Genomic DNA, 25,693 nt, shown 5'->3' with positions numbered 1-25,693 from the left:
CAATGTAAATGTCAAACTGCTCTCTGCCTTATTAATTATAAAAGAGGAACATAATTTAGATCCCCCAGCTTGTTTGGCATTTTTCTGGCAATTAAAGGACGGGCAGTTATAATTTCAAATGGTGCTCTTCAGGGTGTAATATGCATATGATGAATATTTAAATGTGATGTGGTATGACTGCAGTTAACAATCAGAGACAAATTCCAATTGCAGCTCTGGCTATTTAACCAACGTCTTTCACAGTTAACGTTCAAATCAGGACTTGCCTTCCCCTTGGCTAAACAAGATTCATCAACATAATTTTACCCAGATCACTGTCCTCACGTACAGTGGGTGATTGAGGCTAATAAGTTGTCAATTCATAAGGCCTCATTCATTAACCCTCCTGCTGTGTTCCAGTCAAATTGGACCGATTTACAAGTTCTCTCTGAAAAATGTAGTTAATTTAATCTGATTGTCATAAACCGCCCGTCGACACCGGCCTTGGAGACGACCCGGAGGGCGAGGCGCAGGGCGATACGAACGAAGACGGTGGAACTCCCACAGCATTGAAGGGTGCAACACGTCCTCCACCGGAACCCAGCATCTCTCCTCCGTACCGTACCCCTCCCAGTCCACGAGGTACTGAAGGCCTCTCGCCCGACGCCTCGAATCCAGTATGGAGCGAACAGAGTACGCCGGGGCCCCCTCGATGTCCAGAGGGGGCGGAGGAACCTCCCGCACCTCAGACTCCTGGAGAGGACCAGCCACCACCGGCCTGAGGAGAGACACATGGAATGTGGGGTTAATACAGTAATCGGGGGGAAGCTGTAACCTGTAACTCACCTCGTTCAGTCTCCTCAGGACTTTAAATGGCCCCACAAACCGCGGACCCAGCTTCCGGCAGGGCAGGCGGATGGGCAGGTTTCGGGTCGAGAGCCAGACCGGTCCCCCGGCGTGAACACCAGGGCCTCACTGCGGTGACGGTCTTCGCTGGCCTTCTGGCGCAGCACGGCGCGCTGAAGGTGAACATGGGCGGCGTCCCATGTCTCCTCCGCACGCCGGAACCAGTCGTCCACCGCAGGAGCCTCCGTCTGACTCTGATGCCAAGGCGCTAGAACCGGCTGATAACCCAGTACGCACTGGAAGGGGGAGAAGTTAGTGGAGGAGTGGCGAAGCGAGTTCTGAGCCATCTTGGCCTAGGGCATGAACGCCGCCCAATCCCCCGGCCAGTCCTGGCAATAAGACCGCAGAAACCTACCCACATCCTGGTTCACTCTCTCCACCTGCCCATTACTCTCGGGGTGAAAACCCCGAGAGACCGCGAGACGCTCCATGAACGCCTTCCAGACCCTCGAAGTGAACTGGGAACCCTGATCAGACACTATATCCTCAGGCACCCCATAGTGCCGGAAGACGTGCGTAAACAAGGCCTCCGCAGTCTGTAGGGCCGCAGGGAGACTGGGCAGAGAAAGGAGACGGCAGGACTTAGAGAAACGATCCACAACAACCAGGATCGTAGTGTTTCCCCGTGATGGAGGGAGATCGGTCAGGAAATCGATCGACAGGTGCGACCATGGCCGTTGTGGAACGGGTAAGGGGTGTAGCTAACCTCTGGGTAGGTGCCTAGGAACCTTACACTGGGCGCACACCGAGCAGGAGGAAACATAAACCCTCACGTCCTTAGCCAAAGTGGGCCACCAGTACTTCGCACTCAGACAGCGCACCGTCTGACCAATGCCTGGATGACCAGAGGAGGGTGACGTGCGGGCCCAATAGATCAGCCGATCACGAACGGCAGATGGAACGTACAGATGACCAGCAGGACACTGGAGGGGAGCGGGCTCTGCACGCAAACCCTGCTCAATTTCCACGTCCAGCTCCCACACTACCGGCACCAACAGGCAGGAGGCCGGGAGTATGGGGGTAGGATCCATGGGCCGCTCCTCCGTGTCATACAGCCGGGACAGTGCGTCTGCCTTCACGTTCTGGGAACCTGGTCTGTAAGAAAGGGTGAAACTAAAATGGGTGAAAAACATGGCCCACCTTGCCTGGCGAGTGTTCAGTCTCCTCGCCGCCCGGATGTACTCCAGATTGCGGTGGTCAGTCCAGATGAGAAAAGGGTGTTTAGCCCCCTCAAGCCAATGTCTCCACACCTTCAAGGCCTTGACGACAGCCAACAGCTCCCGGTCCCCCACGTCATAGTTCCGCTCCGCTGGACTGAGCTTCCTCGAGAAGAAAGCACAGGGGCGGAGCGTCGGTGGCTTACCCAAGCGCTGAGAGAGCACGGCTCCTATCCCAGCCTCGGACCCGTCCACCTCCACCATGAACGCCAAAGAGGGATCCGGATGGGCCAGCACGGGAGCCGAGGTAAACAGAGCCTTCAGGTGACCAAAAGCCCTGTCCGCCTCAGCCGACCACTGCAAACGTACCAGTTCCCCCTTCAGCAGTGAGGTAATGGCCGCCACTACCTGACTAAAACCCCGGATAAACCTCCGGTAGTAGTTGGAAAACCCTAGGAACCGCTGCACCTCCTTTACCGTAGTGGGAGTCGGCCAATTACGCACAGATGAAATGCGGTCACTCTCCATCTCCAACCCAGACGTGGAAATGCAGTACCCTAGGAAGGAGACGGACTGTTGAAAGAACAGGCATTTCTCAGCCTTGAAGTACAGGTCATGCTCCAACAGTCGACCAAGCACCCTGAGCACCAGGGACACATGCTCGGCACGTGTAGCGGAGTATATCAGAATGTCATCAATATACACCACTACACCCTGCCCGTGCAGGTCCCTGAAAATCTCGTCTACAAAGGCTTGGAGCATTCATCAACGTCTCTAGAGACTATATCTCTTTCATCATTACTCAATGCCTAGGTTTACATCCAATGTACTCACATCCTACCTTACCTTTGTTTTTACACTATGCCTTGAATCTATGCTATCGTGCCCAGAAACCTGCTCCTTTTACTCTCTGTTCCGAACGTGCTAGACGGCCAGTTCGTATAGCTTTTAGCCGTACCCTTATCCTACTTCTCCTCTGTTCCTCTGGTGATGTAGAGGTTAATCCAGGTCCTGCAGTGCCTAGCTCCACTCCCACTCCCCAGGTGCTCTCATTTGTTGACTTCTGTAACCGTAAAAGCCTTGGTTTCATGCATGTTAACCTCTATGGGCTAGCACCTACTCAACAGCCAGTTGAATCCTGTGGCGCGTTATTCAAATCCTTAGATATGCTATTACTTCAATTTTTCAAAAATATGACTATTTTACACCATTTTAAAGATAAGACTCTCGTTAATCTAACCACACTGTCCGATTTCAAAAAGGCTTTACAACGAAAGCAAAACATTAGATTATGTCAGCAGAGTACCCAGCCAAAAATAATCAGACACCCATTTTTCAAGCTAGCATATAATGTCACATAAACCCAAACCACAGCTAAATGTAGCACTAACCTTTGATGATCTTCATCAGATGACAACCCTAGGACATTATGTTATACAATACATGCATGTTTTGTTCAATCAAGTTCATATTTATATCAAAAACCAGCTTTTTACATTAGCATGTGACTAGCATGTGACTAGCATTCCCACCGAACACTGCCGGTGAATTTACTAAATTACTCACGATAAACGTTCACAAAAAGCATAACAATTATTTGAAGAATTATAGATACAGAACTCCTCTATGCACTCGATATGTCCGATTTTAAAATAGCTTTTCGGTGAAAGCACATTTTGCAATATTCTGAGTAGATAGCCCGGCATCACAGGGCTAGCTATTTAGACACCCAGCAGGTTTAGCACTCATCAAAGTCAGATTTACTATAAGAAAAATGTTCTTACCTTTGTTGTCTTCGTCAGAATGCACTCCCAGGACTGCTACTTCAATAACAAATGTTGGTTTGGTCCAAAATAATCCATCGTTATATCCAAACAGCGGCGTTTTGTTCGTGCGTTCTAGACACTATGCTAAAGGCTAAATAAGGGTGACGAGCATGGCGCAATTCGTGACAAAAGAATTCTAAATATTCCATTACCGTACTTCGAAGCATGTCAACCACTGTTTAAAATCTATTTTTATGCCATTTTTCTCATAAAAAAGCGATAATATTCCGACCGGGAATCTGCATTTAGATAAACAGACAAAGGAAAATAAACCATTCGGTCGAAGCGGGCACGCGCCTAAGCCCATAGTACTCTGAGTGGCCACTTGCCAAAAGCGATAAAGTGTTTCAGCCAGAGCCTGCCTCGATATCGTTCAACTTTTTCCCGGGCTCTGAGACCCTATGGAAGACGTAGGAAGTGTCACGTTATTGCACAGATCCTGAGTCTTCAATAAAAAGAGCCAAGATGAAACACTACTTCTCAGACAGGCCACTTCCTGCTTGAAATCTTCTCAGGTTTTGGCCTGCCATAGGAGTTTTGTTATACTCACAGACACCATTCAAACAGTTTTAGAAACTTTAGGGTGTTTTCTATCCAAAGCCAATAATTATATGCATATTCTAGTTACTGGGCAGGAGTAGTAACCAGATTAAATCGGGTACGTTTTTTTATCCGGACGTGCAAATACTGCCCCCTAGCCCCAACAGGTTAAACAGCGTTTGACATGCTTCTAAGTACGGTAATGGAATATTTTGAAATTCTTTGTCACGAAATGCGCTCACGCGTCACAGTTTGGATAGTTACCTGAACGCATGAACAAAACGGTGGCATTTGGATATAACTATGGATTATTTGGAACCAAAACAACATTTGTTGATGAAGTAGAAGTCCATGGGAGTGCATTCTGATGAAGAACAGCAAAGGTAATCCAATTTTTCTAATAGTAATTCTGAGTTTAGGTTGTCCCAAACTTGGTGGGTGTCAAATTAGTTAGCTGTGATGGCCGAGCTATGTACTCAGAATATTGCAAAATGTGCTTTCGCCGAAAAGTTATTTTAAAATCGGACATAGCGATTGCATAAAGGAGTTCTGTATCTATAATTCTTTAAATAATTGTTATGTATTTTGTGAACGTTTATCGTGAGTAATTTAGTAAATTCACCGGAAGTTTGCGGTGGGTATGCTAGTTCTGAACATCACATGCTAATGTAAAAAAAGCTGTTTTTTGATATAAATATGAACTTGATTGAACAAAACATATATGTATTGTATAACATAATGTCCTAGGAGTGTCATCTGATGAAGATCATCAAAGGTTAGTGCTGCATTTAGCTGTGTTTTGGGTATTTGTGATGCATGCTAGTTGCTTGGAGATGGCTGTGTGTTTTTTTGTGTCTATGTACTCTCCGAACATAATCTAATGTTTTGCTTTCACTGTAAAGCCTTTTGGAAATCGGACAACGTGGTTCGATTCAGGAGAAGTGTATCTATAAAATGGTGTAAAATAGTCCTATGTTTGAGAACTTTGAATTATGACATTTTGTGGTTTTAAATTTGGCACTCTGATTTGTCACTGGCTGTTGAATAGTGTGGGACGATTTCGTCCCACCTCCCCTAGAGAGGTTAATTGGCAGAAGCAAAAGTTGGACGCAACAGCGTCACAACACTCCAGCCAAAGGCAAAAGTGAAAATGCGCACTGGTCACAATAAATAAAAAACAACAATAAAATACCACGGGTTGAAACAATACCCGGAAAACCCAGCCTGACGTGTCACACAATAAATGTAACGAACAATTGCACACACAGACAAAGGGGGAACAGAGGATAATATACACGTAGATTGATGAGGGAATGTAAACCAGGTGTGCGGGAAAACAAGACAAAACAAATGGAAAATGAAAGGTGGAGCAGCGATGTCTAAAAGACCGGTGACATTGACCGCCGAGCACCGCCCGAACAAGGAGAGCAACCGACTTCGGCGGAAGTCGTGACAAATGTTCACAATAACTTAAGTTGCTAGAAAGATCTATGGCAACATTAGGTGATAATATATGTATTATTATGGATTTATAATCAGCTATAATGGGGCGGTCATTTTGGACCGGGAACACAGAATTAATTAACATGAAACGAACACAACAGGAGGGTTAGTCTTGCAGCACACAAATTGTCAAAGTGTTTACATCAGATACATTTTTTGGGATGTGGACAGAATTGCATTATTCTTCACCTAGAAATATAACACAAAGTATGCCCATGTTGCTTTGCAATTTCTTCTAGTCTTAATGAAGCATTTCTAAATCACTCCCAATGAGCTAAGGCATATTTCAGAAAGAGATAGTGTGGGCCTCTGGGAACTGTAGTCTTTGTTTGTGGCCCTTTTAAGGTAATGGTGCCCCAAGACATCACGTGATCTGACTATGGCCCCTGTGTCTGCTATTGATACAGCTCTCATTGGTTAAGGTGAAGGTTAAAGTATAAGTAAAGCATAGTTGATCCATTGAAAAGAAAGGGAAATACATGGAGCGGTGAATCAGTGAATACCATTATCTATGCTCTCTGCGTATTGAGAGGCACCAAGGGCATCAACAACAGCTTGTTGTTTATTGTTGCCCCACTGTGAGCTGCTTTAAAGGCATGTAAGGGGCTGCATAGATTGAAAACAATATTCTTAATAGGCCATAGGCTAATGTTTCTTCTCTGCTGAGAGCCAGACTGTTGTGACCTTTAAAATTCACAGCGGAGTGGCAGTACTCCTGGGGCCCTTGAGAGTGGCAAATCCTGAGGGCAATACAACACGATCCGAGCATAATTTGACAACGTTGAGGGTGGCCTTACATTTGCCATTTCTGGTATTACCTTTATGGAAGTTGCACAAAAACATGTTGTTGTATGTTATGAGGAGCCGTACTCAAAATCTGCCTTGCATTACAGCCTTCTGGACAATACTGATGAATGCGAACAAAAACACAGTACTGATGCAATAAATATAGATAAACAAACAGCTCTCAAAAATCTGTTTAGAATCTCTGTCATTGGACCAATCAAAAATATCAGACTTTACATTTAAGCTGTGGCACATGGCTTCAGACTGTGTAGTAACAGCGTTGCCAACCATTTGTCAACTTCTTCCTACAGCATACCATATGTGATCCCACAGCCAGTCAGATCATTTCAGCCATGGCTACTTACGCAGGAATGGGCATGCCCTCCTCTTCTAGGAAGATGTAATGGATCTGTGATTTCTGTACTATCATGATCTACGTTAGCATTCTCTGACTCTGAGCTTGTTTACTTTAGTCTGCTACTGTACATCCAATCCCTCAGACAGCAAGGTGATGTCAGGTAGACCCCATCTCTTAATGAGATATGGATAACTGGAAATAATATGGATAACTGGAAATCATATGGATACAAAATAAATAAGTCTTTGTAACAGAAAGAAGAGCTAGAAAGCTCCGTGACACACAGAGAGAGTGAGAGAGAGAGAGAGAGAGAGAGAGAGAGAGAGTGAGACAGAAAGACAAAGAGAGAGCGACAAAGAAAGACAGAGAGAGAGACAGAGAGAAAGACAGAGAGAGACAGAAAGAGAGAGAGACAGAAAAAGAGAGACAGAGAGAGAGAGACAGAGAGAAAGCGACAGAGAGAGACAGAGAGAGACAGAGAGAGACAGAGAGAGAGACTGAGAGAGACAGAGAGAGACAGAGAGAGACAGATACAACCCATATTTATGCTTATTTATTTTCACTTTTCTACTTTAACTATTTAACTACTTTAACAGTTTGCACATAGTTACTACACTGTATATAGCCATAATGCCATTTGAAATGTGTCTATTCCTTTGGAACATTTGTAAGTGTAATGTTTACTGTTCATTTTTATTGTTTATTTCACTTTTGTTTATTATCTATTTCACTTGCTTTGGTAATGTAAACATGTTTTCCCATGCCAACAAAGCCTTTTAAATTGAAATTGAATTGAGAGAGACAGAGAGAGAGAGACAGAGAGAGACAGAGACAGAGAAAGAGAGAGAAAGTGAGAGAGAGACACTTCGTGAGGAGATGAATAGTGTTATTGCTGCCACCATCTCATTATACCGCCGAAATCTAAAGCTCGATAAAAAAGTAAATCAAAACAGTGGCGCTGTATAATACATGTAATTTATACATTAAAATGTAGTCATAAAAGGCATTCTCTCATGCGTAGGGTCATATCGAGGGAAATCGAAAAAAGTATTCTTGCATGTTTTGTCACAATATTTTTTTGAGTGTTTGTTTTGGACTGATGCCTGACTAAGCATTCCACTCAACGCATCGTCAAAGAGTGCGGATTAAGATTTCATCAAAAGTGCACTACAGTGGCTTGGAAATATAGTGACATTCAAAAGGACGCAAATAACTAGTAGAAAAACCTTTTGTCATCATTTTGATGTCTCTACATTGATTTTAAATTCAGTACAACGTTAGCTAGCTAGCTAATATTGAGGGGAGGCCAACGGATTTTAGCTAGCTAACGTTAGCATTGCTAGCTAATTTTGACAAAATTTGCTAGCTAATGACAACATTGCCATCTGTCTAAAGTAAATTTGACAACATGATAATGCTGGCAAAGTTGTTTCCTACTAAATATTTGACTACTTTAGCAATGTAATTGTATTTCCAGGCACTATAGGGTAATTTAGACAAAACAGAATGACTGGGTTTATCACCAATTTAGGGCACCATTATGGCGCCGCCGGTAGAGGGCGTCTTGAGAACGTTCATAACAATGGCATGACGCGACTGAATGACGGAGGTGCAACCTATGAATAAGCATGAGTGCTGATTAAATGATCCCCCTACTATGAACTAATGTTTATAATGAAATACTTTAGTCTGTGTCTAAAAATCATGCCATGTGAATTATTTTCTTTCTAATATTTAGACTCAAATATGGCCTTAGAATGTAAATATACCACGTTGCTGATATTAAGACAACATATGACTAAGTACTATCCCTCAAGCGTAGCCATTTTCCAAAAAGCACCTCCAACAAAGCATTTTTATCACTAATCTTTGTTGTCAATTAATCTTTGATCTGGTTGAAGTTCAAACTGTACCTGCATTGTGCATTAGCATTTTCCTTTGAGGGAGCCTTTACCGTCTTACTTTCCCATTTAATACAATTCATTATGGAGGGCCCCTTTGGTACCCTGGCACTGTCAGGAGTGACAAAAGCACTGCCGAGTATGGATGTGTTTTTGTTCCCCCAGATTTGAGCTGCCATCCCCCGGGAAGCCGTATCCCCTGGAAGAAAAAAACGACCTAGAGTTATTGTGTTCTCATCCTCCATGGGAAGAAAGGGAAAAATATGAGCACGGAACTATAGCAGATTGAATGACACACACTCAGCATGGCAAGACAATATGCTGTAATTATGCTGTAACTGAATAGGTTGGGCAAAGATAGTTAAATTCGGGACATGAAGGTCTTTAACCAGAGTTTTCTAAGACAAATGAAAAATTAAAACATCCATACTCATAGATTTTAATATCAAATTAGATGTTTGATATTTCTAAAAAAAATTGTCCATATAGAAATTGAATCTCCTTTAGAAATCTAAATTTTACCTTTCAGAACCCAAATTCCAATTTGTTAAACTCATAACCATTAGCTTAATCTAAAAGAGCAATGGCTTGCAATGAGTCCACAACGCTCAAGGCCAAACCGGGAAGGTTGGCAACCCTCATCTGCAGACTGCACTCTTGCACAGGAGGACATGCATGAGTGTTGGAAAATTATGACTCCAGGGTGGGCCGTCAAACATGCAGCCTTCATAACCAACACAACAAGCCATGACACCGTACAGTTACATCGTTACCTCAGCAGAGGTCTGTCAGTCACTGCCCTCACACACTGATACAGACGTCAGCCCCCAGTGTCTTACCTGTCATACTCTCTTTCACTATACCAATTACTCAGTGTGAGTGGTAGGTGGAGACATGAAAGGGTCGGATAGACACAGAGGTCATTGGTATTGGGGCTCAATTAGCAACAGAAATACACATGGGATCTGCCATCGCCCACATCATGTATAAATAGAACCACTTACCTCTCTGTGCGTACTGTACCATCAAGAGGGCTGACCCTGATGGTCTGAGGACAGGCTATGTTGTTACTGGGAGAGGTGGGAGAAGACATGCAGCTGGTGTAGGGAGGGAGGGTAAGGGGGGGGGGGGGGGGGGAGATATGAGTACTATAAATCAGTTATGAAGAATAAGGAACTTGTTGAGTAGGAAGGAATAAAGGTGCTTGTTTGTGTAGCATAGGTGGTTAGGTAAGCTACGCTCACATGATGAGTAATCTTGCTTGAGACCTGAAGACTAATATTTTCTCCCAGAGCCATGGTTTTAGCTCAGGCTATTGCTGTCTTTAGGCAAAAGGACAAGCCTGACACCCAGTTGGTTGTAAAGATAGGCTTGTAGCAGTTATGGGAAATCATTTTTATTGGAACGTTTACTAAGCAGAGGTACAAAAAAATGAAATATATTCTGTACCAGCAAGATAACAAGACCAGAACACCGTGGTATAAAAATGATGTGCCACTAACACAGCAATCAAATGTGATCTTATTAAAGGGCACTAATGGCTTTGAGATGTGTCTCATTTTCCCCTCAGACAGGCTTCTGAGTTTGTTAGGACTGACATCAAAGGTGGGCATGACTATGAACATCAGTGTTCTGTTCATTGACATCTCGCATAATTCCACTTTGAAATAGACTTAGAGCTTACACATCAAATGTGGGGGAGCAGCTTTTCACTGTCGGCTACAATTCCTTCCAGCGTGGCGGATGTGTGGATGGGTTCTTGTGATGGGAATTGCTTTAGTATTTAATCCCAGTGTTAGAGGACACCATCTGGCATTAAATAATTCAAGCCCCCACACTACCATCGAATACCAAGTCTAGTCGTCACAGCATCTCTAAAGGAGGGTGACAGCTACTCCTGATAGGGACAAACTGATATGGGCAATTCCAAGGTAATGGAGACTCAGATATTTATCTTAAAATGTATGCTAAACAAAAATCATTGATTTCAAAGTTTAACAAACCATACAACTCTATGCACAAAGACTAATTTAACAATTTACACTGAACATTTTACAAAAATATCTTAATTAAGATTCAGCGATATCTGCAGAAGAATGGGGTGTCAGCTATGACATGACACATTGACTTCAAAAAAATCTATTTTGGTTATTGAACTACAGTAAGTGAAGGAGATTTACACCCGGACCAGACCATATCTGAACAATTCACAGACATCTATGTTTCACAAGTTTGGACATCAAAGTAGAGCTCAGTAGAGTTCAGTACTGTACAGTAGAGTTCAGTGGAGTACAGTAGCATTCAGGACTGTACAATACTGGACTATATTCTACTTTTCTTTACTGTACTGTACTGAACTATATTTTTCTTTACTGAATTCTACTCTCCTTTTTTTACTGTACTGTACTGTGAACACAACGGTTGGCGCCATTTTAGAGAGGGCAGCCGTGTTTCTAGCTCTTAGGAAACTTTGCAGTATTTCTTTTTTTAATGTATTATTTCTTACATTATTAGCCGTGAATTTTTATTCTGTTATTGCATACAGCCAGGAAGAACTATTAGATATCAGAGCGGCAGTAACTCACCAGCACTACCAGCATTTTGACCAGCAATACAACTTTCCCAAAGCAGATCCTTTGTTTCCACCACCCAGGGCAATGGAATTGATTCCAGAGGGCGAACCAAAACACGGATGGCAGAGGAGAGGTACTCGGAGTGGTCTTAGGAGGCGCATACACCACCCACCGCTTCCAAGTATATTACTCGCTAATGTTCAGTCCCTGGATAATAAAGTTGATGAGCTCAGGGTGAGGGTTTCTTTCCAGATAGATATCAGGGATTGCAACATACTCTGTTTCACGGAAACATGGCTCTCTCGGGATATACTGTCTGAGTTGGTCCAGCCAGTTGGGTTCTCAGTTCAACGCGCAGACAGGAATAAATATCTCTCTGGGAAGAAGAAGGGCGGTGGTGTATGTTTCATGATTAACGACTCATGGTGTGATTGTGATAATGTACAGGAACTCAAGTCCTTTTGTTCACCCGACCTAGAATACCTCACAGTCAAATGCCGACCATATTATCTCCCAAGATAATTATTTTTGGTTATAGTCACTGCCATGTATATCCTCCTCAAGCCGATACCATGACGGCCCTCAAAGAACTTCACTGGACTTTATGCAAACCGGAAACCACATATCCTGAGGCCGCTTTTATTGTAGCTGGGGATTTTAACAAAGCAAATGTGAGAAAAAGGCTGCCGAAGTTCTATCAGCACATTAACTGTAGTACTCACGCTGCTAAAACAATCGACAACTGCTACTCCAACTTCCAGGATGCCTATAATGCCCTCCTCCGCCCTCCTTTCGGAAAATCTGACCACAATTCCATTTTGCTCCTCCATTCCTATAGGCAGAAACTCAAACAGGAGGTATCCGTGTTAAGGACTATTCAACGCTGGTCTGACAAATCAGAATCCACGCTTCAAGATTGTTTTGATCACGCGAACTGTGAAATGTTCAGGGTAGCTTCCGAAAATAACATTGCTGAATATACTGATACGGTTACTGAGTTTATCAAGAAGTGTATAGGAGATGTTGTACCCACTGACTATTAAAACCAACCCTAACCAGAAACCGTGGATAGATGGCAGCTTTCGCGCAAAACTGAAAGCCTGAACCACCACATTTAACCATGGCAAGGTGACTGGGAATATGGCAGAATACAAACAGTATAGTTGTTCCCTCCGCAAGGCAATCAAACAGGCAAAATGTCAGTATAGAGACAAAGTGGAGTCACAAATCAACGCCTCAGACACGAGACATATGTGGCAGGGTCTACAGACAATCATGGACTACAAAAGGAAAACCAGCCATGTCCGGACAAGCTAAACACCTTCTTCGCCCGCTTTGAGTATAACACAGTGCCACCGACACGGCCCGCTACCAAGGACTGTGGGCTCTCCTCCGTGGCCGACGTGAGTAAGACATTTAAGTGTGTTAACTCTCGCAAGGCTGCCAGCCCAGACGGCATCCCTAGCCACGTCCTCAGAGCATGCGCAGACCAGCTGGCTGGTGTCTTTACGGACATATTAAATCTCTCCCTATCCCCACATGCATCAAGATGGTCACCATTGTTCCTGAAACCAAGAAAGCAAAGGTAACTGAACTAAATTACTATCACCCCATAGCACTTATTTCTGTCATCACGAAGTGCTTTGAGAGACTAGTTAAGGATCATATCACCTCTACCTTACCTGTCACCCTAGACCCACTTTAATTTGCTTACCGCCCCAATAGACCCACAGATGATGCAATCACCATTGCACTGCACACTGCCTTATCCCATCTGGACAAGAGGAATACCTATGTAAGAATGCTGTTCATCAACTATAGCTCAGCAGTCAACACCATAGTACCCTCCAAGCTCATCATTAAGTTCAAGGCCCTGGGTCTGAACCCCGCCCTGTGCAACTGGGTCCTGGACTTCCTGAAACAACACCTCCACTTCGTTGATCCTCAACACTGGGGCCCCACAAGGGTGCGTGCTCAGCCCCCTCCTGTACTCCCTGTTCACCGATGACTGCGTGGCCAAGCACGCCTCCACCTCAATCATCAAGATTGCAGACGACACAACAGTAGCAGGCTTGATTACCAACAATGATGAGACAGCCTACAGGAAGGAGGTGAGGGCTCTGGGAGTGTGGTATCAGGAAAATAACCTCTCACTCAACGTCAACAAAACAAAAGGAGATGATCGTGGACTTCAGGAAACAGCAGAGGGAGCATCCCCCCATCCACGTCGATGGGACATCAGTGGAGAAGGTGGAAAGCTTCAATATCCTTGGTGTACACATCACTGACAAACTGAAATGGTCCACCCACATACACAGTATGGTGAAGAAGGCGCACCAGCACCTCTTCAACCTCAGGAGGCTGAAGAAATTTGGCTTGGCACCTAAAACCCTCACAAACTTTAATAGATGCACAATTGAGAGCATCCTGTCAGGCTGTATCACCGCCTGGTACGGCAACTGCACCGCCCGCAACCACAGGGCTCTCAAGAGGGTGTTGCGGTCTGCCCAACGCATCACCTGGGACAAACTACCTGCCCTCTAGGACACCTACAGCACCCGATATCACAAGAAGGCCAAAAAGATCATCAAGGACAACAAGCACCCAAGCCACTGCCTGTTCACATTTCTATCATCCAGAAGGCGAGTTCAGTACAGGTGCATCAAAGCTGGGACTGAGAGACTGAAAAACAGCTTCTATCTCGAGGCCGTCAGACTGTTAAAAAGCCAGCACTAGCACATTAGAGGCTGCTGCCTATATACATAGACTTGAAATCACTGGCCACTTTAATAAATGGAACACTAGTCACTTTAATAATGTTTACATATTTTGCATTACTCATCTCATAAGTATATACTGTATTCCATCCTATTCTACTGTATCTTAGTCTATGCCGCTCTGACATTGCTCGTCCATTTATAGTTATATATTGTTAATTCCATGACTTTACTTAGATTTGTGTGTATTGGCTATATGTTGTGTAATTGTTAGCTATTGCTGCACTGTCGGGATAGAAACACAAGCATTTTGCGACACCCGCAATAACATCTGCTAAACACGTGTATGTGCCCAATAACATTTTATTTGATTTGACTACCATGATATCCCATTGTAGTCAATTCAGTTGCAGAAATTCCCTTACAGATCGGTTTTAATTACTTAATAATTAATAAACTAACTTGATATCAGTAAAAACCCAAAGTAATTGTTAGGTCTACCTTTACTTGTTACTTCTGTGAACTTTCATCATGCTCCCTTCTCATGAGGGAGAGAAATGAGAAAATATCTTAAAGATATGTGGTTTTGGTAATGGAATTTCAAGGCATAAGCAATTTTTCATAAACTCCAAAACTAAATATAAGTGTTCATATTAGTCAGCAGGGGTCTTTACTTCAGTAGTATTGCATTGTTATGTATTTATAATACCTTTTAAGACTTTTCCTGGTAGACGACTAGACTAGAAATCAAAGCCTTTGCTGATTCCACATTTTTCGGATGGAAAATGGTTAAAACATTTATATATGCCTTAATTTCTAAAACATAGACTCTTAGCTTTCATTTGACACCCAACTTGACATGTTCCTATGAACTGGTATTGGGTCCTTTTACATGGAAATGCACATTATGCTATAAAACGCAGGCAGTGGAACACACACATACACAAGCATGCTATGGATCATTGCTGTACATGCTTCTCAAGATAGTAAAACAAAGACCATAATACAATACGTTCAATTTTGCATGTCTCCTCTTGACTGTACAGTACACTATTAAACGTGCCTAACTCTAACTAAAAGGTATCAATCAGTGTATTGCATCTTGAGATGGCTATCACAGAAGTTTATGTTTGTTGGCGGCAACCTACCCCATCCCTTTGGCAGTTTAAGCGAAACAAAAAAACACCACAGACACAATCAAATGAGTTAAATAAAAATGGTAATCCATCCACTAATGGCGTATATTTTTTCTGTTTTTATTCATTATGGAGATTTAATGCAGGGGAACAGCGATGGGCGATCTTTCTTTATTAAAACACAAGCATAAAGACGCTTTTCAGGCACCTCGGAATTGACATTGGTATGATTCAACGTGTCATAAATTCAGACATAACAGCAAAAGACACCGCATATACTTGTCTAATTTAAGCATCTTCCCAGCTTCAACATATCTTAATGAATATTGCTATAACTTACAGTATGTTATTGTAGAGTAGGAGGGAGGATATGAGAAGAGGGGTCATGACTTATAGTCTTCCTATGATGGCAGAATGCAATGGGCTCACTCTGCACAGAGAATTCTAATTGAGATGCAATAAGTATTTAATAGCGTATGTGACTGGTGGATGTGCAGGAGGATTCTTTAGTTGATATTCATCCCACACACAAGGTTATGGCTTTTTTTATAGAGCGATTCAAATTTCATAATTGAACATTTGCTTTCATCAAACTCATTCCAATGTAATAATTATTCCTGTTGCTGTTCAAAGCTCCTGGAGAGACACAAATTACTTTTCAGATCGCATGCAGTATATTGGCATGACGAGGAAGAATATTGTGTTGATCCACACAAATAAGATCTGCTACAGTTATGAAAACATGTAAGTTGTCAAAACAATCCTGAATTAACACATCTGGTACCTCTCATTGGGAGTGGGCAGCCCTACAGTATCTATTTCTCTCTTCATTCAACACCCCTCACTGCCACACAAACGTGCCAGTCAACAATTAATCCAGCTTTAACAGTAATGGAGCTCAACATGCTTTTCCTTCACTCTGCGGTCCAACTCATCCCAAACCATCTCAATTGGGTTGAGGTCAGGAGATTGTTGAGGCCAGGTCATCTGATGCAGCACTCCATCACTCTCCTTCTTGGTCAAATAGCCCTTGCACAGCCTGGAGGTGTGTTGGGACATTGTCCTGTTGAAAAAAAAATGATAGTCCCACTAAGCCCAAACCAGATGGGATGGCGTATCGCTGCAGATTGCTGTGGTAGCCATGCTGGTTAAGTGTGCCTTGAAATCTAAATAAGTCACAGACAGCGTCACCAGCAAAGCAAGCCCACACCATCACACCTCCTCCTCCATACTTCACGGTGGGAACCACACATGCGGAGATCATCCCTACTCTGCGTCCCACAAAAACACGGTGGTTGGAACCAGAAATCTCCAATTTGGACTCATCAGACAAAAGGACAAATTTTCCATGGTCTAAAGTTCATTGCTCTTGTTTCTTGGCCCAATCAAGTCTCTTCTTATTATTAGTGTCCTTTAGTAGTGGTTTCCTTGCAGCAATTCGACCATGAAGGCCTGATTCACACAGTCTCCTCTGAACAGTTGATGTTGAGATGTGTCTGTCACTTGAACTCTGTGAAGCATTTATTAGGGCTTCAATTTCTGAGGCTGGTAACTCTAATGAACTTATCTTGTGCAGCAGAGGTAACTCTCGGTCTTCCTTTCCTGTGGCGTTCCTCATGAGAGCCAGTTTCATCATAGCACTTGATGGTTTTTGCGACTGCACTTGAAGAAACTTTCTAAATTCTTTAAATGTTCCGGATTGACTGACCTTAAAGTAATGACGGACTGTTGTTTCTCTTTGCTTATTTGAGCTGTTCTTGCCATAAGTTGGACTTGGTATTTTACCAAATAGAGCTATCTTCTGTATATCACCCCTACCTTATCACAACACAACTGATTGGCTCAAACGCATAAAGATGGAAAGAATTTCCACAAATTAACTTTTAACAAGGCATACCTGTTAATTGAAATGCATTCCAGGTGACTACCTCATGAAGCTGGTTGAGAGAATGCCAAGAGTGTGCAAAGCTGTCATCAAGGCAAAGGGTGGCTACTTCAAAGAATCTCAAATATAAAATATATTTAGATTTATTTAACACTTTTTTGGTTACTACATGGTTCCATGTGTTATTTTATAGTTTTGATGTTTTCACTATTATTCGACAATGTAGAAAATAGTACAAATAAAGAAAAACCCTTGAATTAGTAGGTGTGTCCAAACTTTTGACTAGTACTGTATAATTAATCAGATGTATATATGCTAATACAAAATGTCTAACGAAGTGTTGAGGTTAATTATGCGTGGACTTCTCTGTGGCACTGATTCAAAAGGCAAGTTATTATTACATGCTATTAACCAAGTCAAGATAAAATGTTAAGAGGACATTTCAACGTTAAATCAATGTTGCAGATACACTACATGACCAAAGTATGTGGACACCTGCTCGTGGACAACATCTCATTCCAAAATCATTAATATGGAGTTGGTCCCCCCTTTGCTGCTATAATAGCTTCCACTCTTCTGGGAAGGCTTTCCACTAGATGTTGGAACATTGCTGCGCGGACTTGCTTCTATTCAGCCACAGGGGCATTAGTGAGGTCGGGCACTGATGTTGGGCGATTAGGTCTGGCTAGCAGTCTGCGTTCTAATTCATCCCAAAGGTTTTTGATGGTGCTCAGGTCTGGGCTCAGTGCAGGCCAGTCAAGTTCTTCCACACCGATCTCGACAAACCATTTCTGTATGGACCTCGCTTTCTGCACGTGGACCTTGTCATGCTGAAACAGGAAAGGGCCTTCCCCAAACTGTTGCTACAAAGTTGGAAGCACAGAATAGTCTAGAATGTCACTGTAGGCTGTAACGTTAGATTTTCCTTTCTCTGGAACTAAGGGGTCTAGCCAAAACCATTATTTCTCCTCCCCCAACCTTTATGTATTCGGGCAGGTAGCTATCTCCTAGCATCGCCAAACCCAGATTCATCTGTCAGACTGCCAGATGGTGAAGTGTAATTCATCACTCCAGAGAACACATTTCCACTGCTCAAGAGTCCAATGGCGGCGAGTTTTACACCACTCCAGCAATGCTTGGCATTGCTCAGGGTGATATTAAGATTGTGTGCAGCTGCTCAGCCATGGAAACCCATTTCACGAAGCTCCCGACAAACAGTTCTTGTGATGTTGCTTCCAGAGATAGTTTGGCACTCGGTAGTGAGTGTTGCAAACGAGGACAGACGATTTTTACTCGCTACTGCGCTTCAGCACTCGGTGGTCCCATTCTGTGAGCTTGTGTGTCCTACCACTTCGCGTCTGGGTCGTTGTTGCTCCTAGACATTTATACTTCACAATAACAGCACTTACAGTTGACGGGGGCAGCTCTAGCAGGGCAGAAATTGGATGAAGTAACTTGTTGGAAAGGTGGCATCCTATGACAGTGCCAAGTTGAAAGTCTGAACTGTTCAGTAAGGCCATTCTACTGCCAATGTTTGTCTATGGAGATTACACCTGTCAGCAATGAATGTGGCTGAAATACCCAAAGGGGTATCCACATACTTTTGTATATATAGCGTATATTTTAACATTTGAATTACTCTTGAGAATGCAATTAAGTATGTATTATTCAGAGTCCCACTACTCCCACACACAAACACATCTTCCAGAATCACGGTAACATTTTGAAGGATAATTGTATCCCAAAAACCACATAGGGGTCCTGAATAAGAAGATGTATGATGGCAGTAGGTAAAAACAAGTAGGAGGTTGTTCAAATGTACTTAGTTGATAGCTCTAGGCGGTTAAAATTGATAACTTGGCACTTTGCAGGAATCCTGGAGGCTACAGGGTGTCCCCATTACATCATTTGCTTAGCAGTGGCCTTATTCACTGCCCTGGGTATAGTGTTGAGGATGTCAGGCAAAGATGTCCTTCTATAAGAACTTTTAGTAAAAAAAAAAAATATCAAAATCTACATCCTGGAATTTTTTTCTTAAATTCCCACAGTACTTTTCTCAACTTTTTGCCCAGTGCAGCATTGGCAGTCAAGAGTAGTAGCTCACTGTGCTAGTAGTTTACTGTAGTAGTTAATTAGTAGTTTACTGTGTTAGTAGTTTACTGTAGTAGTAGGTTACTGTAGTAGTTTACTGTGTTAGTAATTTACTGTAGTAGTTTACTGTGTTAGTAGTTTACTGTAGTTGTTTTCCTGTAGTTAACTGTCCCCCATGTAAACAGTCGATCAGTTGATGCAGCATGAAATCCTAGTCTTTCCATCGTACTAATATGAACATACTACCCCACATGCATATTCTACATACTAAAACGACCACATACTCATTATACTGTAGGCATGTAAGGGATTACAAAAAACGGTAACTGTAATCCATTACGTTACCAATTAAAATATTGTAATCAGATTACAGATACTTTTGAAAAACTAGATGATTACTTTGAGGATTACTTTTAAATTCAGAAAGGATGTTTGCGAAAAAAATCTTTGACACTTCTCTGTTTTTCAATTTCAATCAAATCAGCATTGAAAAAGGTTTAAGTGTGTTCCACCTGAGCGAGTCTGACCACATGCCAGAGACCACTATAATGACACACCAAATGTGTTCGATGGATCGCGGGAAAAGAGCAGGAATAGGCTTTTGTTGGCTACAGTCCAAGCTATGTCTTCCAATGGTGCGACTGCTGTCGGCATCCAAAGATTATCCAAGTTGAATAAAGGCTTAGCGGTAAGGATGACAGCAGTGGTGTGGTCTACGGCGATACGGATATCACGTATTATTGATATCTACATAGGGCATCGTTGTGAATCATACTGTTGCTCTCTCATTTAGCTATTTGCGTTTTACAGATTGTGGTTGTTGTGGATGGCTGTTCACAAATCTAAATGTGCATTTGAACCCAATAATGGTTGAATTCAAGAAGTTTAAGCTGCCTATCAATCATTGTTTTTGAAACCAGTGGACTGCCAGTGAAAAATGCGCTCTTGCAACAGCTGCATAGTGCGGATCCAGGCGTATGGAATAACAGTGTGGCTTTTATTCCTCTACCTAATTCATCCTGATAAATAAAAATCCATAGGCCTGATGATAGGCATGATCAAACTTCCACACTTTTGTTAGACTTAAAAGATGCAATCTGTAGTTGCTACATCTATTTTTGGACTTATAAATGATATATATATATATATATATATATATATATATATATATATATATATATATATATATATATATATATATATATATATATATATCCATTGATTCTTGAAGAATAGAACTTATAAATGCCTCATGAGTTTAGTTCGACTGTCGAGAACAAGGACCCAAAATATAAGCTTGTTTTAACTCCAATTTACAATTTTAACAAAGACTGTATAGCCTCATAACATGGTTAAAACAATCATTTGTATATCATGGATGGTCAGTCCTTGCATCCATAGCTCTGTTTAGTAATCTGAGAGTTTTTACATTTCTCCAGGCCCATCCCTCAGCTTTTTCACCAAAACAGAGACGGGGTGCCGTTTTGCAATTGTTTCATCTTTGTATTTGCCCTTCAAACAGCTGCATATTATCAAGATATCAAAGTGTCACCAACAAAAAGGTAAACAATAGGCAGCATATGGCATTGATTTTCACATGTAAATAGCATTTTTCAGTAGTGTTCAAAGCATGTCATTCCATGAGCACAGCATTTATTTTTCAACTCGAATCAATGAGCCCAATCAGTCCTCAATGACAACAAAATCATAGACAGCAGAGTAGGGCTGGCTAATAAGTCCTTAGTTTTGGGGTCATGCTCAGGTAAAACAATTTGGATAATCTATACTTCCATATTTCCAAGTCCTATTCTTGAAGATCAAGGGGTATAACATTTATTGGAATAACTGGAATTCTGATAGACTTTGGTTTTTAATGTAAAGATATAATTTAATCGTATTATTATATGTAGTAGAGAACGATGGGTTAGAAGAAGCCTACATAACCAACCCATAAAGTAAAATGGAACATCCATATATGGCCAGATATGTAAACTTTAACATTGGTTTATCCTGAAATAGATGCCATTAAATTGGTAACATAGGTTTTTGTCTTCTTCTAATGTCTCTTAAGGGGAAAATAATCTAAAAGTAACGGAATGTAATCAGATTACGTTACTGAGTTTGGGTAATCCAAAAATTACGTTACTGATTACAATTTAGGACAGGTAACTAGTAACTGTAACGGATTACATTTAGAAACTAACCTACCCAACTCTGACCATAGAGATAGTATGGAGTTATGCGATTCCAAACAAAGCATGAATGTTCTACAGCTCCTCAGACTCCAATTCTATAAGTGTGTGGTTAATGGTGTGTAAACGTATTTCCCAAAGCGCTCATTTTGTACTGCCGCTCAATGTGTGACCGGCTATATCAAATGAGCACCTAAGAGGCAAGCTAAACAAATCACCTAATTATCCTAGGGGTACTGACAGAACACTAGGGAGAAACAAATCACCCAGCTTTAAAATGGCTGTGGCAGATTACATTTGACTTTCAAGAAAGGGGAAAATCGATTCCCTTGATGAAATTCTGCAACCGAGAGAGAGAGAAAATATTCCCATATCATAGGAAATCTAAGAAAAAGCTAAATGCTAAGAGAAAAGGAGATAGCCCAGGAATTCTCCAGAGACCATAGAACAGAGAAGGTTAAGACAGCCACTAGTTGGCACATCTACCATGTTCATTAGGCACTGACAAGTCAAGAAGGTGCCATATTCAACCATAGAATATGATGCTTTTCTCAGCAAGCTCTTGGAGTCAGGTGATTTCCCCAACCATAGACATCACATGCGCATCAATGTGGCAGATGGCCATGTGTTAGGATTTTGAAGACAACCAACCCGTCTATAAGAGCTGTCAAAGATATATCTGCCATGTAATGCATTCCCTATTAGCAATGATCCTGTGAATTGCTGCAGTGCACATCTGATCTGAGGCCTGTCAAATCTGGACCTGACAGGAAAAAAAACACCAAAGTACGTCATTTTGGCACTTCCACAAAAACTGGTTGAATCATTGTCTCACTTATGCAGTGGTTACACATCCATCCTAAGAATCCAGATCTGATTTTCTTTCAACATTCCAATATTTTTTCTTGACTGTGCACACTCAGTTTTACATGTGACCCATATAAGATTTGCGCATTCACACTGATGTACAGTAGCCTCTGAAGTAGCACACGGATGCAATGCTAATTTCCTGTCACTGTTGTGGTGGTTGTCATGGTTACGGCAGGTAATGTGCAACAAGAAATATCGACTTCAGAGTTGAAATAATCTGATCAGAGCATCCAGACAGAGGTCGTATATGGAGGATGGGGTTTGTATCAGGAGTCAGATCCACATATGTAGGTGGTATAAATCTGAAGTCTAAAGATCAGATTGTATAATTTTTTGTTATTGCTGTTTACACATTACGGAAAATATGGGTATCAGATATGGAAATAATTAGCAAAATTTCTGAATTTGGTTGCCTGTGTAAAACAAATATCACTATGATACATTTACATTTACACTGAAGACTGTTATACTTTCCCTTATTGTAAAGGTACATCAATTTAGGAAGAAAGGAAAAAGTTCAATTTTTGTTCTTTGCCCTTGCCTGTCTCCTTTGCCCATTATTCTGTTCAAAATTCTTCACGTTCTGTCAAGGTGTTAGTTATAGGGATCATGGCTAGACAGCAGTTTTCAAGTCTTGCCATAGATTTTCAAGCAGATTTAAGTCAAAACTGTAACTTGACCACTCGTGAACATTGGTAAGCAACTTCAGTGTAGATTTGGCTTTGTGTTGTAGATTATTGTCCTGCTGAAAGGTGAATTCATCTCCCAGTTTCTGGTGGAAAGCAGACTGAACCAGGTTTTCCTCTAGGATTTTGCCTGTGCTTAGCTCCCTTCTGTTTATTTTCATCCGCCCCAGCCAATGTCAAGCTTACCCATACCATGGTGCAGCCACCACCATGCTTGAAAATAAGGAGGCAGTTACTTAGTCATGTGTTGTGTTGATTTGCCCCAAATGTTAGGTTTTGCATTTAAACCAAAACATGTATTCCTTAGCATTTTTTATTTTGCAGTATTACTTTAGTGCCTAGTTGCATACAAGGTACATGTTTTGGAATATTTGTATTCTTCTTTTCGCTCTGTAATTTAGGTCATTATTGTGGAATCACTGCAATGTTGTTGATTCATCCTCAGTTTTCTCCCATCACAGCCATTGAACTCTGTAGCTGTTTTAAAATCACCAATGGCCTTTTCACTTTGACAATATTAAAGGTTGCAAGATCGAATCCCTGAGCTGACAAGGTAAAAATCTATCGTTCTGCCCCTGAACAAGGCAGTTATCCCCCTGTTCCTAGGCCGTCATTGAAAATAAGAATTTGTTATTAACTGACTTGCCTAGTTAAATAAAGGTAAAATGTAAAAAAAATAAAATAATTTAATGATGGAATATGTTGTGTTGATCAATGACAAAAATTACACTTAAATCTATTTCAATCCCACTTTGTAACGCAACAAAAAGATTTGAGATAACCGTTATGGTGTCTCTAGTGTCAGGTTGGAGGAAACTTGTATGAACCATAAACTTAACAGAAATAAAAGACTGGGGGATGTGGTCAGTGAAATAAGAGTATATTGGCTATAACAGTATGAATATCATAGAGGTTCAACGTAAGCAACAAAATAATGATTCAAACATAAAAAAATATATATTTTTGTCAGAGCCAACAGTACAAAGAACAAATCCACAAAACCTTAGTCATACCAGATCCTCCAGTTTGGGTCTTTGAGTTTTGAAAGGAACTTCAAGTCCAAATCCAAGGAAATGTCCCCCAAAGCAGAGTGGAACATAGGTGAAAAGAGGCCTAAAATCCCAAACAAGTAGAAAACAATGCTCTCCCCAAACAATGTACCTGCAGCCTAAATTCAAGATGGCATCTGTAGGTTGGACACACCTCCAACTACACCCATACCTGTAGCCGCCTTCTTCTTCTTCGGTATAATGGCATTATATGCGCATTCCGCCACCTACTGTACAGGTGGATAACAAAGATCTGAAAAGGAAAAATGTGGGGTAAAAAATAAAAATGATAAAAAATCCATACAAACTATCAATAACAAAATGTTAAATAAACTAAATCAGCCTGATTTTCTGTTTTAATCAGGTCCCTACACAGGCTCAGAAGGATCCTGTGATGGCAACAGTATTCCTTGCAGTGCTTCTGCCTTTATGTCTTGAAGAATCAAAAACTTCTTGGCTGCAAATATAATGATGTCCAGCTTCTTGGACTTCTTGGACACTTGTGCAGTACAATTAATAACTCTGGCTATACAGTGCACTTGGAAAGTATTCAGACCCCTTGACTTTCTCCACATTTTGCTTAGTTACAGCCTTATTCTAAAATGGATTAAAAAGTTATTTTCCCTCATCAATCTATACACAATACCCCATAATGACAAAGCAAAAACAAGTTTATAGAATTTTTGCAAAGCTATAAAAAAAACTGGAAATATCACATTTACAAAATTATTCAGACCATTTAGTCAGTACTTTATTGAAGCACGTTTGGCAGCGATTACAGCCTAGAGTGTTCTTTGGTATAACGCTTCAAGCTTGGCACACCTGTATTTGGGGAGTTTCTCACATTCTTTTCTGCAGATCCTCTTAAGCTCTGTCAGCTCTGTCAGTGGCACAATTATTTTAAGGTCTCTCCAGAGATGTTCGATCGGGTTCAAGTCCGGGCTCTGGCTGGGCCACTCAAAGACATTCAGAGACTTGTCACGAAGCCACACCTGCATTGTCTTGGCTGTGTGCTTAGAGCCGTTGTTCTGTTGGAAGGTAAACCTTCGCCACAGTCTGAGGTCCTGAGTGCTCTGGAGCAGGTTTTCATCAAGGATCTCTCTGTACTTTGTTCCATTCAACGTTCCCTCAATCCTGACTAGTCTCCCAGTCCTTGCTGCTTGTGGCTTCCATCTGGCCACTCTACCATAAAGGCGTGATTGGTGGAGTGCTGCATAGATGGTTGTCCTTCTGGAAGGTTCTCCCATCTCCACAGAAGAACTCTGGAGCTCTGTCAGAGTGACCATCGTGCTCTTGGTCACCTCCCTGACCAAGGCCCTTCTCCCCCGATTGTTCAGTTTGGCCGGGAGGCCAGCTCTAGGAAGTCTTGGTGGTTCCAAACTTATTCCATTTAAGAATGATGGAGGCCACTGTGTTCTTGGGGACCTTTCAGTGCTGGATACATTTTTTGGTACCTTTCCCCAGATCTGTGCCTCGACACAATCCTGCCTCGGAGCTCTTCGGACAATTCCCTCAACCTCATGGCTTGGTTTTTGCTC

General features: G+C 41.9%; 1 protein-coding gene across 1 annotated transcript in view; it reads right to left on the bottom strand.

Annotated features, from left to right (window-relative positions):
* The window catches only part of LOC106604584 (stonustoxin subunit beta-like), a 35,274-nt gene extending 11,019 nt beyond the window's left edge, over positions 1–24,255 (bottom strand). The window contains exon 1 of the mRNA XM_082975136.1: positions 24,120–24,255. The gene's annotated coding sequence lies outside the window, so the exon portion shown is untranslated. The remainder of the gene's footprint in view (positions 1–24,119) is intronic.
* Positions 24,256–25,693: the final 1,438 nt, after the last annotated feature.

Source organism: Salmo salar, chromosome 05 (assembly GCF_965601325.2).
Source record: "Salmo salar chromosome 05, fSalSal1, whole genome shotgun sequence".
NCBI classification, from domain to species: Eukaryota; Metazoa; Chordata; class Actinopteri; order Salmoniformes; family Salmonidae; genus Salmo; species Salmo salar.
Note: the sequence above shows the minus strand (reverse complement) of the source record. Positions and strands in the feature narration are given on the sequence as shown.